This window comes from Nicotiana tomentosiformis, chromosome 9 (assembly GCF_000390325.3).
Source record: "Nicotiana tomentosiformis chromosome 9, ASM39032v3, whole genome shotgun sequence".
In the NCBI taxonomy this organism is placed as follows: Eukaryota; Viridiplantae; Streptophyta; class Magnoliopsida; order Solanales; family Solanaceae; genus Nicotiana; species Nicotiana tomentosiformis.
The window spans coordinates 101350329-101365601 of record NC_090820.1 but is presented as its reverse complement, the minus strand read 5'-3'; the positions used below and the strand labels follow the sequence as shown (position 1 = coordinate 101365601).

Sequence of the window (15273 nt, the reverse complement as noted above, 5' to 3'; positions counted from 1 at the left end):
GATAGGCAATCAATAGTGTTTTAAATAGTTTGTAGTGTTAATTCAGGAATTTTTCTTTTTCTTTTATTTTATATTTCCCTTTTTACAGTTGGCGTTCTTTGACTCTGCGCAGGCTATAGGTTCAGAGTGGTGCATGACTAGAACCTCTGCGAAGGAAGTGCTACCATACGAGCTAGAAACTGAAAAACAACCGTGACAGCTGAAGAAGGAAAGAAATCTCACCGAGACAACAGAAAAGGTTGGGCAATCCTCAACCAAAGAACTTATGGCTGGAAATAGTGAAGATAATGTGGATTTGGCTGCGAGAGAAGTAGCCTAATGAAGAGAACAAGCTACACGGGATGCTGAGGAAGTAACTATTAGAGATGCGCGGAACATCTATGAAGAAGAGAGGGGTCTCAGACTTAATCAATATCAACCCTTGCCTGGGAGACCACTTGGCGATTATGCTAGACCGGTCTACAATCAAGGTTTATCAAGTGTTAGACCACCTCCAATTGCAGCAAACAATTTTGAGTTAAAGAAAGAGTTGCTTCAAACCCTTCAGAATTGTTGTGTCTTCAGAGGGAAGCCAAACGAAGATCCAAACACACATCTAATGGACTTCGAGGAGATTATGAACACCTTTCAATACAATGGTGTGTCATAAGATGCAGTGTATCTAAGGGCATTCCCCTTTTCTCTTAAAGATGATGCAAAGCAGTGGCTTCAAAGTTTACCCACAGGATCAATTAGAACATGAGAGGAGATGACTAGAAAATTCCTTGATAAATATTTCTCCTCAGATAAGAGGGGCAAGTTTAGAAGAGAAATCCATAACTTCTGCCAGAAAGAGAATGGAACTGTTTTTGAAGCATGGGAGAGGTTTAAGGAGATTGTTAGAAAGTGTCAACATAGAGGAATTGAACTCTGGATGCAACTCCAGGACTTTTGGGATGGATTGACACCGGCCTCACGTAGAACATTGAGCAATGCAGCTGGAGGTCCGTTGATGAAGAAGACTCCAGAGGAGATAGTTACAATTCTTGACGAGTTATCTGATGATGCTAATCAGTGGCACTCTGAGAGTGCTGAAAGAAGAAGATCAACTGGTATTCACCAGTTTGATGCTAACACATTTGTGCAGGCACAGCTTGATGTTATGGCTGAAGAAATAAGGAAGCTGACCTTGGATACAATACAGAGTGAGCCTCATGCAGCATGTGATATATGTGGAAGAGGACACCCTACTCATGAGTGTCAAGCCTTAACTCAAGAAGTAAATGTTGTGGGAAACTACAATTTCAATGCAATGGGTCATAGGCACCCCAGTTTTTCATAGAGTTCACCTGGGGGTACCGCGAATGCATGGAAAAAAAATAACTCTAGACCCTAGGGACAAGGAGCGCCAGCATTCCAAAATTAGCAGAGACAGCAATTTCAGCCTCAACAACCCATTTAGTCTGGCAGAGAAGATCTCATGAAGGCCTTCATTCTGAAAACTGATGAGAGGCTTAAAACTCATAGCGCAGCTATACATGAACATGGAGCAGCTATCAAAGAAATAGGTACTAGTTTTCAAAACTTAGAAAGACAGGTTGGGCAGCTAGCCACTCTATTGTATGAGAGGATTCTAGGAACTCTCCCCGCTGATAGTGAGAGAAATCCCAAAGAAACAGTGAATGTTGTGACCTTGAAAAGTGGGCAAGTGTTGAAGGATACCACCCCAATCCAAAAAGATGTGATAATTACAAAAGAAAGTGGGGAGCATCTGAAAAGTGATGATGACAAGAAGACAAAAGGCCCGATGAAAACTAAGAAGAAGAAGAAGAAGAAGAAGAAGAAGAAGGAAGAAAAATCGAGAAGAGAGGAACCTGAGAAGAGCGAGCATCTGCCTGCTTTACTTTTCCCTCAAAAGATATATAGAGAAAAGTTGGACAAGCAGTTTGGGAGATTTCTGGATGTGCTAAAACAAGTCCAGGTAAACTTACCATTTACAGAAGTGCTCTCACAAATGCCTGCTTATGCCAAATTTATGAAAGAGATCCTCACAAAGAAGAGGAAAGTAAAGGAGACCTCAACGGTCAATCTTACAGAGCATTGCAGTGCTATATTGAAAAATAAACTCCCACAAAAGTGTGGATATCCAGGGAGTTTTACTATACCTTGCTCATTAGGGACTATAAATTTTGATAAGTCTTTATGTGATTCTGGTGCATCAATTAACTTAATGCCTCTATCTATTTACAGGAAACTTGAGAAGGAGATTGGACAGATAAGGTCGGTGCCAATATCTTTACAGCTGGCGGACCAAACGACTTTAATATTCGAGGGAATAGTGGAAGATGTGTTAGTTCGGGTGGGCACGTTTGTATTTTCTGTAGACTTTATAGTGGTGAATGTGGAAGAGAACAAGGAGGTCCCCCTCATCCTAGGAAGACCATTCTTAGCAACAGGTAGAGCTATATTAGATATACACGAGATGAAACTCATGCTTAGAGTGGTCTAGGAGACGGTGACTTTTGATATGAATGTAGAAAAGGGGGCACTAAAGGAAAAACCAGCTGCAAGTATTGAATGAAAAGTGAAGGTCTCAAAGAGAAGGATGCATTGAGTGAGAAAGATAAGTGTGGGGTGTATCCCAAGAAGGCTGAGAAGAAGTTTTCCGCCTGGATGTGCACATTAGTCCGAAGGCGAGGAATGGAGCCCGACTTCGACTCAGACCCCGACTAGATGTTCAGGGAACCTTCCTTTACCTTATGCTTTTTAATTGTGTGTCATGGGGACATGCCACAACTTAAAGTGTGGGGTGGGGAATAATTGTATGTTGTATGTATATGTGTTAGCTTTGTTAGTTATAGTAGTTGGAAAATTGGAAAAAACATAAAAATTGAAAAAAAATCGATTTTTCCTGATGATGGATATCATTCGACGGGTTTCTTGAGGGATTAAAACTGAAAGAAAAAGACAAAAAGATTTTCTTTTGTTAGGTAGTGTATTAATTCCCCCTTATTTTTTCTTTGTGCCGCGGTTCTTTTCCAAGGGTTTTGTTTGAACCGGGTGTAGTTAGTTTTTATTTTTGTTAGGAGTAGAAAATCATGTGCTATGATTTGAATTGAAGGCAATATCTATTAACTTTATTATACCTTGAGAATAGTGAGTGCTTTAGTTGTGACGCTCTAGTCCCTCAAGAACCTGCTCTAAGTATATCCATTCTATAGAGTCATAAGCCTTTTGTAGGTCTACTTTATCATGCATCTAGGAGAAATGTGCTTCCTATAGTATGACTTAACCAGCTCATGAGATAATATTATGTTGTCCGCTATTCTTCTCCCTGAAATGAAGCCTACTTGTGAGTCTGAGATGATATGACTCATAACCTTTTGCATTCTTCCAGTTATGACTTTGGCAATCAGCTTATACAATACTGTGTAGCATGCTATGGGTCGATAATCCTTTACTATTTCTAGGTTGGCAACTTTTGGCAGTAAGGTGAGTGGTGCAATTTATGGCCATATATAGGATCCATGTATCAAAGAATTCCTTCGCTGCTTCACAAACATCTTTTTTGATAATGGGCCATGATCTCTTGAAAAATAAAGCATTGAACCCATATATCCCTGGGGCTTTACAATCCCCAATTGTATTCAGCGCTTCATAGATTTCTGACTCTGTAACATTGGCACACAAATCTTTCTGTTGTGCATGTGATAGACAAGGACCATTCCTCATAACCAATCTATTGACAAATGGTAAGCTAGATGCTGCTTTCCCATAAAGGATTTATAAAAGTCAACAAATTCAGCTTTGATTGCTCTTGGTTCTTGTAGTTTATGACCTGTTAAGGAGTTAATCTCATGAATCTGCTTCTGAGTTTGCTTTTCCTTCATTATGGTTGTGGGTATGCATTGCTTCTTGAATCTCTTTCAGAGTTTCTCTGGCTTGTATAATTTTCCTTGCCACCCCTTTGAACTCAGTTGAGTTTAGTTGCTTAAAGGCCGGTTTCAATTGTTTTAGTTTAAACCACAAATTCCTCCTCTTTTCAATTGTCATAGTTTTGGACCATCTTTGTGCTACAATCTGATTAAAGTGCTCATGATTTGCCCAGATGTTAAAGAACCCAAAGAGAACTTTAATGTTGTTCCTTGGCCCTCTTAAAGGTATAAGCATAGGATTATGGTATGATATGAATGGTTCTCCATAGGTTACAATCAAGTGCCCATATTGCATCATCCAATCATCATTTGTAATTGCCCTATCAAGTCTACTCCATACTCTGGCATCCCCTCTTTGGTTGTTGGTCCATGTATAGTAATCTCTCTTCCAAGGTATTTCATTTATTAATAGGCTATTGTAGCATTCTGAGAATTCTTTCAATTCAGCTAAACTCACAGGATTGCCTTGTCTATCTTGAGGAATTAGGACAACATTGAAATCTCAACATAAAATCCAAGGCATCTTGATCATGGGGGCAATCTGTTCAAGTTGATTCCACAAAGCTTTCCTTTTATTTACTGTGTTGAACCCATATACCACTGTGAGCATATAAACCATACCATTCAGCTTACCAGTCACCTGACAATGAAGCAGCTAGGCTGCCTTTGCTATGAGTTGAATTTCATAGCTTTTAGCATTCCACAGAAGCCATATTCTCCCATTAATTGCTTCTGTGTAGTTAGTTAGCCTATCCAGTTAGGAGCCACCTTGCTAGCTATAGATTGTGCTTTATTTTCTTTGACTCTAGTTTCTAATAAACCAGCTAATCTAATTTGATTATCTCTGAGATACTGCTTAAGCTCTTTCAGCTTGTATCTCTTATCGATTCCCCTAACATTCCAGAATAGCCAAGTCATTGAGATAGTATGAGTTCACCTCCTATATCAGGAGACCTAGTGTTCTCATCTCTCATTCCCTCTACAAGCTAAGCTTGGAAGCCATTCTTGGTCATTATCATCTTTGCATTAGTTGCATGATGATGCCTGTCTTTCCTATATGTTCTCTCATGTTGTCTACTTGATTGGTTTTCAGGTAATTTCTAAACTGAAGTGGATCCTTTTGCTCGCATCTGAATCCAACCTGCTCTAGTGGTCTCATTAATTGTAGACCAAGTTCATGTTTACCCCTTTCATTAGCTTCACTCTGATGCAAAGATTGTTGTTGGTTCTACATTTTATCTGTTGGTTGCTGGTTATATTTTGGTTTTCATGCTTGAACTAGCTTAGGTCTGGCTCTTTACAGTGGGCCAATTCTCACTTCCTTCTTTTGCTTGCTACAGTCATGGCCAATCTGCAAGCACTCGGCACAGAATGTTGGCCTCCATTCAAATTTAATGGGTTGTTGAAATTGTATACTAGAGGGATCCTTAAATGTTACTTCAGTAGGTAGTTTCTTTGTGATATTCACTTCAATCAAAATTCTAGCATATGACACCCTGGTTTGTTTTGCAATGCATTGGTCTAAAAATAATGGATTACCAATGGTGCTAGCCATCCTGCTTAATGTATTTTGCCCCAGCAGTTCATCAGAAGTTTTGGAAACTTCACCCACAATGGAATTTATGTCAAGAATTCATCATTGAAATCAAAATTCGGGGTCCATTGTTTTAGAATGATTGGTCTGCTATTGATGGTATAAGGGCCACCATACAATACTTTCTCCAAATCACCTAGGCTCTTAACTTTAACGATATAGTACCCCTCTTCATGAAGAAACAATTCTGGTCCAACCACATTGTTCCAAAATTGTGAGATGTATTTTCTCATATGATTGTACCCAGGAATTTCCCCAATTATATAGAAAATAAGAGATTTCTTCCACTTTTCAGTTTCACGCTCAATTTCAATTTTATTTAAATTGATGACAAATTGACCATTCACAATTTCAGGTGCAATGTAAGTTAGGTACATACCATTCTCAGCAGAGAGATTTCCAGCAAAAGGAGTTGTCCACGGTGCTGCGGATTTTGTCGGAGTCTTTGGATTTGCCTGCTGTTCTCCTTCCTCAGCCCTAGTTGCTCGTGTAACACTTGATTCTCTTATCTCCCCAGGTGAAATTTCTCTAGCAACAGGATTTGAAGCCATAATTGGTTGATTTGGTGTTGTACGCGGGCATAAGATCAGTTTCTTGTGCACATCTGGGTTATTATTCTTCACCCCCAAATATATTGACCTAGCTGGGAACGGGTTGCCAATCGGAGTTACCACTTGCTATGAGTTTTCTCTTTCGATGGTATCAGCAATCACACTTGCTCTAACAGAGCTTCCTACGGTCACGTGCTATTGTTTTGCAGGTCGTCCTCTCTTCCTAGCCTTGGCGATTCACAGACGGCGCACGATAGCGTACCATGCGCCGAGAGCACAAAGCTAGAGAGAGATATAACTAAAATTAAGGATTAAAAAAGACGTTTTTGAAGGAACTTTTTTCCCTTGGAAGCTTTTGAAGAGCATTGGAGGCTAGAAGACACACGATTTCATCATCTTTCCATCAATTCAATACTGGAGTTTAGATTGTAACATGAGATTGATGTTTTCTTACTCTTTAATTCTATTTGTGATGACTTCCACCATGATTATGGAGTAGTTTCCCTTAGGGTTTGACAGATATGGTATTTTGATTGATATTTGTGGATTGTAACTCTAGTTCTTTGCTTAAATTCGTTTATGGAGCTTTGAATTATTTGTAACTTTATTCACCAGTTTATTTAATTAAAAGAGGAATATTGTGGTGATTATCTTGTATTATTTTATTTGGTTTAATTAAGTGATTCTCTTAAGTAATCGAAAGAGCTTGTTGAATTGTTGATTAAATCAAGTTAGGAGAATATTCAAGAGACGTTTTCCTGAAGACTAATCCATTAACGCATGCTTGCATACTTTCACAGAGCTTATATTAGTTCACCTCGTAGAGTTAAGATTTAATCGAGAGAGGAGTCTTGACTACACGTTTGAACTAATCATCGAGTGAATTAGTGAGAATCATTAGAACATTAGAGTGAATTGAACTAGAGTTGGGTCCCAAATAGCTATCTTGCACCTATTCTGTCACGACCCTTATTTCTCCCATTGATATTTCAGTGTTTCTCAACTCTAGTCTTCAAGTGATCAATTGTTAATTATTTTAGTTTCGTAGTTAATTTTAGTTGTTAATTATCACAACTAATGTGTTAATCATCCTGAATAGCGTTAAGCTAGAAATTACTTGAACATTGTTTAAGTTCAATCACTGTGGAGAAGATAATCATAACTATACCATCTTTTGCTAGCGAGCATTAATTTCGTGTTGTGTTTCGCGCTCGTTAGCCATCTTCATGAATTCGGACGAAGGGCTCCGAATTGCCTAAAATATGTGGATCCATCATAAACGACCAAATAAACAATAGTCATCGCTTTGCCATGACTGTTCCTCATTGTTTTGGCGTTAGGGTCATAAAGCAGAAACTCATGACTATTTCCAATTTTTCGTGTGTTAATGTTCACGCCATCTTCAAAAATTTGGGTGGCGGGCTCCGAATCGCCTAAAATTTTGTGGGCCCATCAGAAACGTTTAAATGAAAAATAGTCGTTGCTTTGCCATGACTACGCCTCATTTTTTGGCGTTTAGGGCCATAAAGCAGAAACTTATGACTATTTTCAATTTTTCGTGTGTTATTGTCCACGTCATCTTCATAAATTCGAGCAAAGGGCTATGAATCACCTAAAACTTTGTGGGCACATCAAAAACGACCTAATGAACGATAGTCGTCACTTTGTCATGACTGTTCCTCATTTTTTGGCGTTTAGGGCCATAAAGCAAAAACTCATGACTGTTTCTAATTTTTCGTGTGTTAATGTTCACGCCATCTTCAAGAATTAGGGTGACGGGCTCTGGATAGCCTAAAATTTTGTGGGCCCATTGTCACACCTCCTTTTGCCCCAAAAGATATATGTGTTATGGATTGTTGTAGGTTAAAGACTTTTTTCAATTAAAGTGACAAATTTGAATAGAGATTATTTTATTTACAGAGTCGCTACTTGGAATTGATTTTTTAGGTGTTCCAAGTCACCTTTTATTTGAATCCCTAGTCAAAGAAAGGTTTGACTCTATTATTATTGGTCTGCAAAAATAAAGTCCGGGTAAGGAATTCTGTTGACCGGGGAGAATGCGTAAGGCATTCCCCGAGTCCTGTGGTTCTAGCACGGTCGCTTTATTGACTACAACTTGGCTTGAATTAATTTTAGATAAACTGTAATTTATTGGTTTCCATGTTTTATCTGTCCACTTTTATATTAAAATATAAAATTATCTTTGAAACGAATCACGTGTGTGAATCCGTGATTGAAAATTGGAAATTTTGCATTAAAGGTTTATTCTTCCCTCTGTTCTTTTTATCTTATTTCATCTGATTTTATTTATTTGCCTTTAACTTTATAAATAATTATGTAAGTTAGTCCTTAAATTTTATATGCTTAATCATGTTTTTGAAAATATAGTATTCAAACTTGCTTTAAAGTTGGGAAGATTTGGACCCTAATGAGTTTGGGCTTCAACTGTTGGGTTGTAGGGTATTGGTATATGATGGTTTATTTATTCAAATATCTAAAATCATACACTTCTTCCACAAGTAATTCCATAATTCATGGCCTTCACAATAATCTCAAACTTAGGAAAGAAACAAATCATGAATGCGCTAGAATGTTTTAGGCGTACTCATAATTAATTAAATCATCGTGATTATGTATACGTTCGCGTGACATAATTACGATTCCTAAAAATAAAAATCAAGGTATGCGTTCGCGCTACTTTGGACGAAACAACCTTAAATATAATAAAAATGCTATTAATTCCATATTTTAACTCAGGTACAATAACTCAGATGAACGTCGAACAAGCATAAGCGACGAATAATATCAAACCTAGTGAATGGAGCTCCAATGGAATCCTCGACCTCGACTATTGACTCCACTTTTTGGCGTGTAAAAAAGGATGTTATGAAGTATTTTTTCTTGGATTTTGGGTGATGACTTGCTCGATTGTTTGAAAGAAAGACGAAGAAAGAATGACACGAAATTCCCTTAGCGTAGAAGAAAAAAAAGATAATTTCTCTCAATTCTCTCCTCCCTTCTTTTTTTCTCCTTCTCCCTCCTCTCCTCACATTTCTCTTCTATTTATAGAAAAAAAAATCGGAATTTTTTCAGATTTGTTTTATTATTTTATTATTTTTAATTAAAAAAAATTTCCACTTCCCATTTTTCTTCTTTTTAAAAAAATAATAATTCACCACTTTCCTTTACTTTTTTTTTTAATTTCCCACTTTTTACTTTTATTTTTCTTATTTTCCACTTATCTTACTTCTTTTTTTTTTTTTTAATTTCTACTTTCTTTTACCTTTTTTAAAAAACAATTCAGCTACCTTTACTTTTATTTTTTAATTCCAACTTCTTTTACTTTTCATTTTTTAAATTTACACATTCTTTTACTTTTATGTTTTTAAATTTTTCACTTTCTTTTACCTTTTTTATAAAATAATTTCCACCTACTTTTACTTTTGTTATTCCATACTTTTAATTTTTCTATTATTTTATTCCCATCCGAAAATTAAAAAAAAAATTTAATTTTTTCGGTTTGTTTTAATTTATTTTATTTAAAAATAAATATAAAAAATAAAAATAATACTAATAGTAATTATTTGACCTTTTAAATTATTTTTAATTCTTACCCTATATAAAAAAAATGTAACAAATCTAAAAAATATATATTAAATTTCTAAAAATATTTACATAGTATAAGGTGATAAATATTCAAATATAGTCAAAAATTAGGTGCTCACATCTTCCCCTCTTTACTTGGAAACATGAAGAGTTTTCAGAAAAAGACTAGGTGAGTCATGTGACTAATGTTTGACCAAACCGTTATTCAAAACGAAAAGAAATAAAAGACAGGGTGCAACCGAGTCCTGATTTTGGACAGCCTACATATCCCGAGTTATAGGGGAATCAGGTCACGTGTAGGTCAAGGAGAATGGTGGAATGATGAGTTGAGGAGTCGAGTAAGGTTCCGTCGAGGCTCGAGTCCGCGGTCCTGCTATTATATCAAAATAAAAAAGAAACTCAACAAGCCTATCAACTATGAGTTACAAGATTCCTATCTATGAGTATTCTAAAACTTGATCTTGAGTCTTGACTGGTTCTTCATGCAGATTCTGATCTAAACCTTGATGCTCGCTAGATGTAGGTACTAGCTCATTGTTCTATAGCTTCTTCTAATTAAAACGTGACTCCAATGCTCGTGGCTTTAGTCATGTCTTGAGCATTCCACATCTTTTCAACTACTTTTCTATTTTGGATTCACCTATTTTTTCTTTTCTTTTATTATGAATTGAGACTTCTTCTTTTGTTCATCTCGAACCCCGTGCCTCGAGGTAAAACCTACTCAGACACCAAAATAAACAAACGAAATTTTTCTGCCCCAGTTTGCACTAGGAAACTTTCGTGAGTTATTGTAACAAAATTCTAAACTACTTCTTTATTGAAAGCAATAAAAGGTCGGGAATGGAGTACCCCGAAAAAATCAAAGACTAGGAAATGAAAGAAACTAGGGAGTGGAGACCCTATGTTAGAAAAGTGACTAGGGATTGGTGTATCCTGATATTGGCAAGGAAATATAACCAGGGGTTGGTACCATGTATTACGGAAAGCGAATGTAATCATAGGATGGAGTCCTGTATTACTGAAAGAAAATGTAACCATGCGATGACACCCTGTATTACTGAAATGAAAATGAATCCCCTAGGCGAAAAGGTTCTACCTGGGTTAAATTGCGAAAAGCGAGCCTAGGCGAAGAGTACTTCTACCCGGAATATGAGCTGGATCTCCCTAGGCGAAAAGTTTCTACCTGGGCTAATCTACGTAATACAACCTGAGCTAAGAGTACTTCTACCCGGAACTATAAGCTGGATCCCCCTAGGTGAATAAGTTCTACCTGAGTTAAGCTACGTAAAACAACCTGAGCGAAGAGTACTTCTATCCGGAACTATGAGCTGGATCCCCCTAGGCGAAAAGGTTCTACCTAGGTTACGCTACATAAAACAACCTGAGCGAAGAGTACTTCTACCCGGAACTATGAGCTGGATCCCCATAGGAGAAAAGATTCTACCTGGATTAAGCTACGAAAAACAACTTGAGCGAAGAGTACTTCTACTCAGAACTATGAGCTGGATCCCCTTAGGAGAAAATTTTCTACCTGGGTTAAGCTACGTAAAACAACCTGAGCGAAGAGTACTTCTACCCGGAACTATGAGCTGGATCCCCCTAGGTGAAAAGATTCTACCTGGGTTAAACTACGTAAAACAACCTGAGCGAAGAGTACTTCTACCCGGAACTATGAGCTGGATCCCCCTAGGCGAAAAGGTTCTACCTGGGTTAAGCTATATAAAACATCCTGAGCGAAGAGTACTTCCACCCGGAACTATGAGCTGGATCCCCTAGGCGAAAAGGTTCTACCTGTGTTAAGCTACGTAAAACAACCTGAGCGAAGAGTACTTCTACCCGGAACTATGAGCTGGATCCCCCTAGGCGAAAAGGTTCTACCTGGGTTAAGCTATGTAAAACAACAAGAGCGAAGAGTACTTCTACTCGGAACTATGAGCTGGATCCCCCTAGGCGAAAAGGTTCTACCTGGGTTAAGCTACGTAAAACAACATGAGCGAAGAGTACTTCTACCCGGAACTATGAGTTGGATCCCCCTAGGCAAAAAGGTTCTACTTGGGTTAAGCTATGAAAAACAACTTGAGCAAAGAGTACTTCTACCCTGGAACTATGAGCTAGATCCCCCTAGGCGAAAATGTTCTATCTGGGTTAAGCTACGTAAAACAACCTGGGCGAAGAGTACTTCTACCCGGAACTATGAGCTGGATCCCCCTAAGCGAAACGATTCTACCTGGGTTAAGCTATGTAAAACAACTTGAGCAAAGAGTACTTCTACCTGGATCTATGAGCTGGATCCCCCTGGGCGAAAAGGTTCTACCTGGGTTAAGCTATGCAAAACATCCTGAGCGAAGAGTACTTCTACCCAGAACTATGAGCTGGATCCCCCTAGGAGAAAAGGTTCTACCTGGGTTAAGCTACGAAAATGAGAGGTATGAACAGTAGTGATGCATGCTAAAAATAAAGGAAAGTGGAGATTTTGAGGAAACTTACCTTTGGTGACATTCGTCTTTTAGGAGTTGCCATTCTGCACTGCTTTGTTCCTGCTGCAAATAAAGAAAAATTGTGAGTTTTAAAAGTGGTGGTCGGTTTGTGGCCTTGATGTCTTTGGCAGCTTGGCTTTGTGCCCGTCTTCTTTTGATGATGATTTCAAATTGTCACTAAATGTTTTGTGAATACTACTTGCATTTCTGGCCCCAGAGAGCCTTTGACTTTTCAAACTTTTACGTGATGGTTGGTCGCGTGGAACTTAAACTTTTCAACTTTATTTTGCCTTTGTGGCATTTCACTTTCGACTTCTTTCCTCCAAAACTTTCAATTCCAAAGCATTGGGGAACCTTTGGCTTTTCAAACTTTGCCAAAACGGTTAACCACTTGGGACTTAACCTATTCAACTTCATTTTGCCTTGTAGGCACTTTCAATTTGATTTCCTCCTTTCGAGATTTTTCGATTTCAAAGCATCAGCCACCATGGCCAATCAGAGTTGATTTGATGCCCCTACCAAGGCTGGGTGCCTCTTGAATATTAGCTTGTATCAAACGAAAACCCTGTAAATCAATTTTGCTATTCCTTATTTGCCTTAGTTTTGGAATAGAGTTAGACCGAAAGGGATTTAAAGAACAACAAACAATGAAATGGACAATGAATTTAGACAAGAGATATCCCTTTCGGGGGAAGGAAAGAAGAACTTATGTGATGACCCAAAAGGTCATCTTATGTTTTCGAACTCGAATCTACACTCTTAAGCCTTAAAAATCTCATTTTTACCCTCTTCGATTTGCATGCGCAGTTCGGGCAGGTTTCCAGAAAGCTTTTATGTTGAAAGACTAATGAAAATAAGAATTTTTACTTTAAAAGTTGATTTTAGTTGACTTCGGTCAACATTTTTGGTAAATGGACCTGGATCCATATTTTGACAGGCCCGGTGGGTCCGTATCGAATTATGGGACCTGGGCGTATGCCCGGAATCGAATTCGGAGGTCCCTAGCTCAAATTATGAATTTTTGATGAAAATTAAAAGTCTGAAAATTAATTATTTTTAAGAATTAATTGATGTTGGGCATTGTTAGTACTGGGTCCGTATTTTGGTTCCGGAGCTCGGTACAGGTTCATTATGGTGAGAAACGGAGTTGATTTGACGTGATTCGGACCTTCGGTTGAGAAAATAGTAATTTTTAAGTGTTCTTAAGGATTTCATTCGATTTGGTGATAATTTCATAGTTCTAGGTGTTATTTTGGTGATTTGATCGACGAGCAAGTTCGTATGATATTTTTAGACCTGTGTGCATGTTTGGTTTAGAGCACCAAGGGCTTGGGTGAGTTTCGGATGGGCCACGAGATATTTTGGACTTTGGAAATCTGGTTTCTTTTCTGCAGAGTCCGTTTTCTGGCATGTCCTTCTTCGCGTTCGCGAAGGTACTCTCGCAAACGCGAAGAGCAAACCGGGCAACTAAAGTTTTCTTCTTCACGAACGCGAAGGACTGGTCGCGAACGCAAAGTGATGGGAGACTTAACTTTCGCGAACGTGACTGTCCCAACGCGAACGCAAAGCATGTGGGGACCTGGGGGTGGTTACTCGTTGCTTCATCGCGAACGCGAGCCATGTCTCGCGAACGCAAAGGCCAGGGGGGAATGATCATCGTGAACGCGAGCTGGGTCTCACGAACGCAAAGGCTTGGCAGCCAGTACCCTTCGCGAATGGGACAGTGCTCTTGCGAACGCGATGAACACTGTCGCCCAACACTTAACAGAATCAAAAAATGGTATTTTAGCCAAAAACTCATTTTTCTCAAAAACCAAACGGTGCGAGGCAATTTTTCAAGAGTCATTTCTTCCCCAAATTATTGGCAATTGATCCTTAACCATTTTCTTTCAATTACCCATTACATTTCTTGAATTTTCAACCAAATATCTAGAGTTTCATGATAGAATTAGGGGTTAGGGTAGAAACTAGGGATTTCGGGAATTTGGGGATTTAGACCTCAATTTGGGGTCGGATTCCAAAACCAATTATATATTCGGGCTCGGGGATGAATGGGTAAAAGGATTTTGGTCCGAACCTCGGGTTTTGACCAAGTAAGCCCGGGGTCGATTTTTCGACTTTTTGGAGGAAAATTTGTGAAATAGAATTAATTCCTTTAGCAATATTTGATATTATTGAGTCATTTTTGAGTAGATACGAGTGGTTTGGAGGTGAATTCTAAAGGAAAAACTGTGATTGAGAATTAAGCGGCCTTCGGAGAGAGGTAAGTGTTGTGTCTAACTTTGGCTTGAGGGAATAGGTATTGTGTGAGTATTTGCTACGTGTTTTGTTGTTGAATATGACGTATAGTTGAGGTGACGAGCATCTATACGTTGTGGTTGAGTCATAGTATGCGAGTGAAATTCCATTTCTTGCAAATTGTAGTCTTATATCTTGGTATCCATGCTTATTGTTGTTGTTGAAATGTTGGGAGACTTGTATCCGATTCCACCAAGGTCGATAAGATTGTGAATATTGATTCGAGGTCGAGATGTTAAATTGTGAAAGTAATCATTGATGAAATATTGATTTCTTGTGAAACTTCTCTCTATCCGTTGTTATTGATTCTGTGAATTGTGAGGAAGAGTGTAAAGCACGAAGGGTGATGCCGTGCATAATTTAATTATATAGTGAGGAAGAGTGTAAAGCATGAAGGGTGATGCCGTACATAAATTATTTATGTTGTGAGGAAGAGAGTAAAAGCACGAAGGGTGATGCTGTGCAGTCTTATTTGTTATTTGGTGAGGTTGAGAGTAAAAGCACGAAGGGTGATGTCGTGCAGTTTTTCTTTGCTGTTTTAATTGCTCAATTCGTTTAAGGGATTTTCTATTTAATTCTGTCTTTTCATTATTCTCACTCTTTATGTTGTATTTCTCCATTGTATGTTCCCTTCCCATTATTTCTGCGTTATTGCTTTATTTACTATTGTTGTCACTAGCATGATTATATTGTTCAGGTTATATGTGGGTGTCTTGTCCTAGTCTCGTTACTACTTTGCCGAGGTTAGGCTCGACACTTACCAGTACATGGGGTCGGTTGTACTGATGCTGCACTCTGCACTTTCTGTGCAGATTTTGATACCGGCTCAGGTT

General features: G+C 38.4%; 1 pseudogene; it reads right to left on the bottom strand.

Annotated features, from left to right (window-relative positions):
* Nucleotides 1–796: 796 nt before the first annotated feature.
* On the bottom strand, nt 797–895 carry LOC117278253 (small nucleolar RNA R71; annotated as a pseudogene).
* Between the last annotated feature and the right edge of the window lie 14378 nt (nt 896–15273).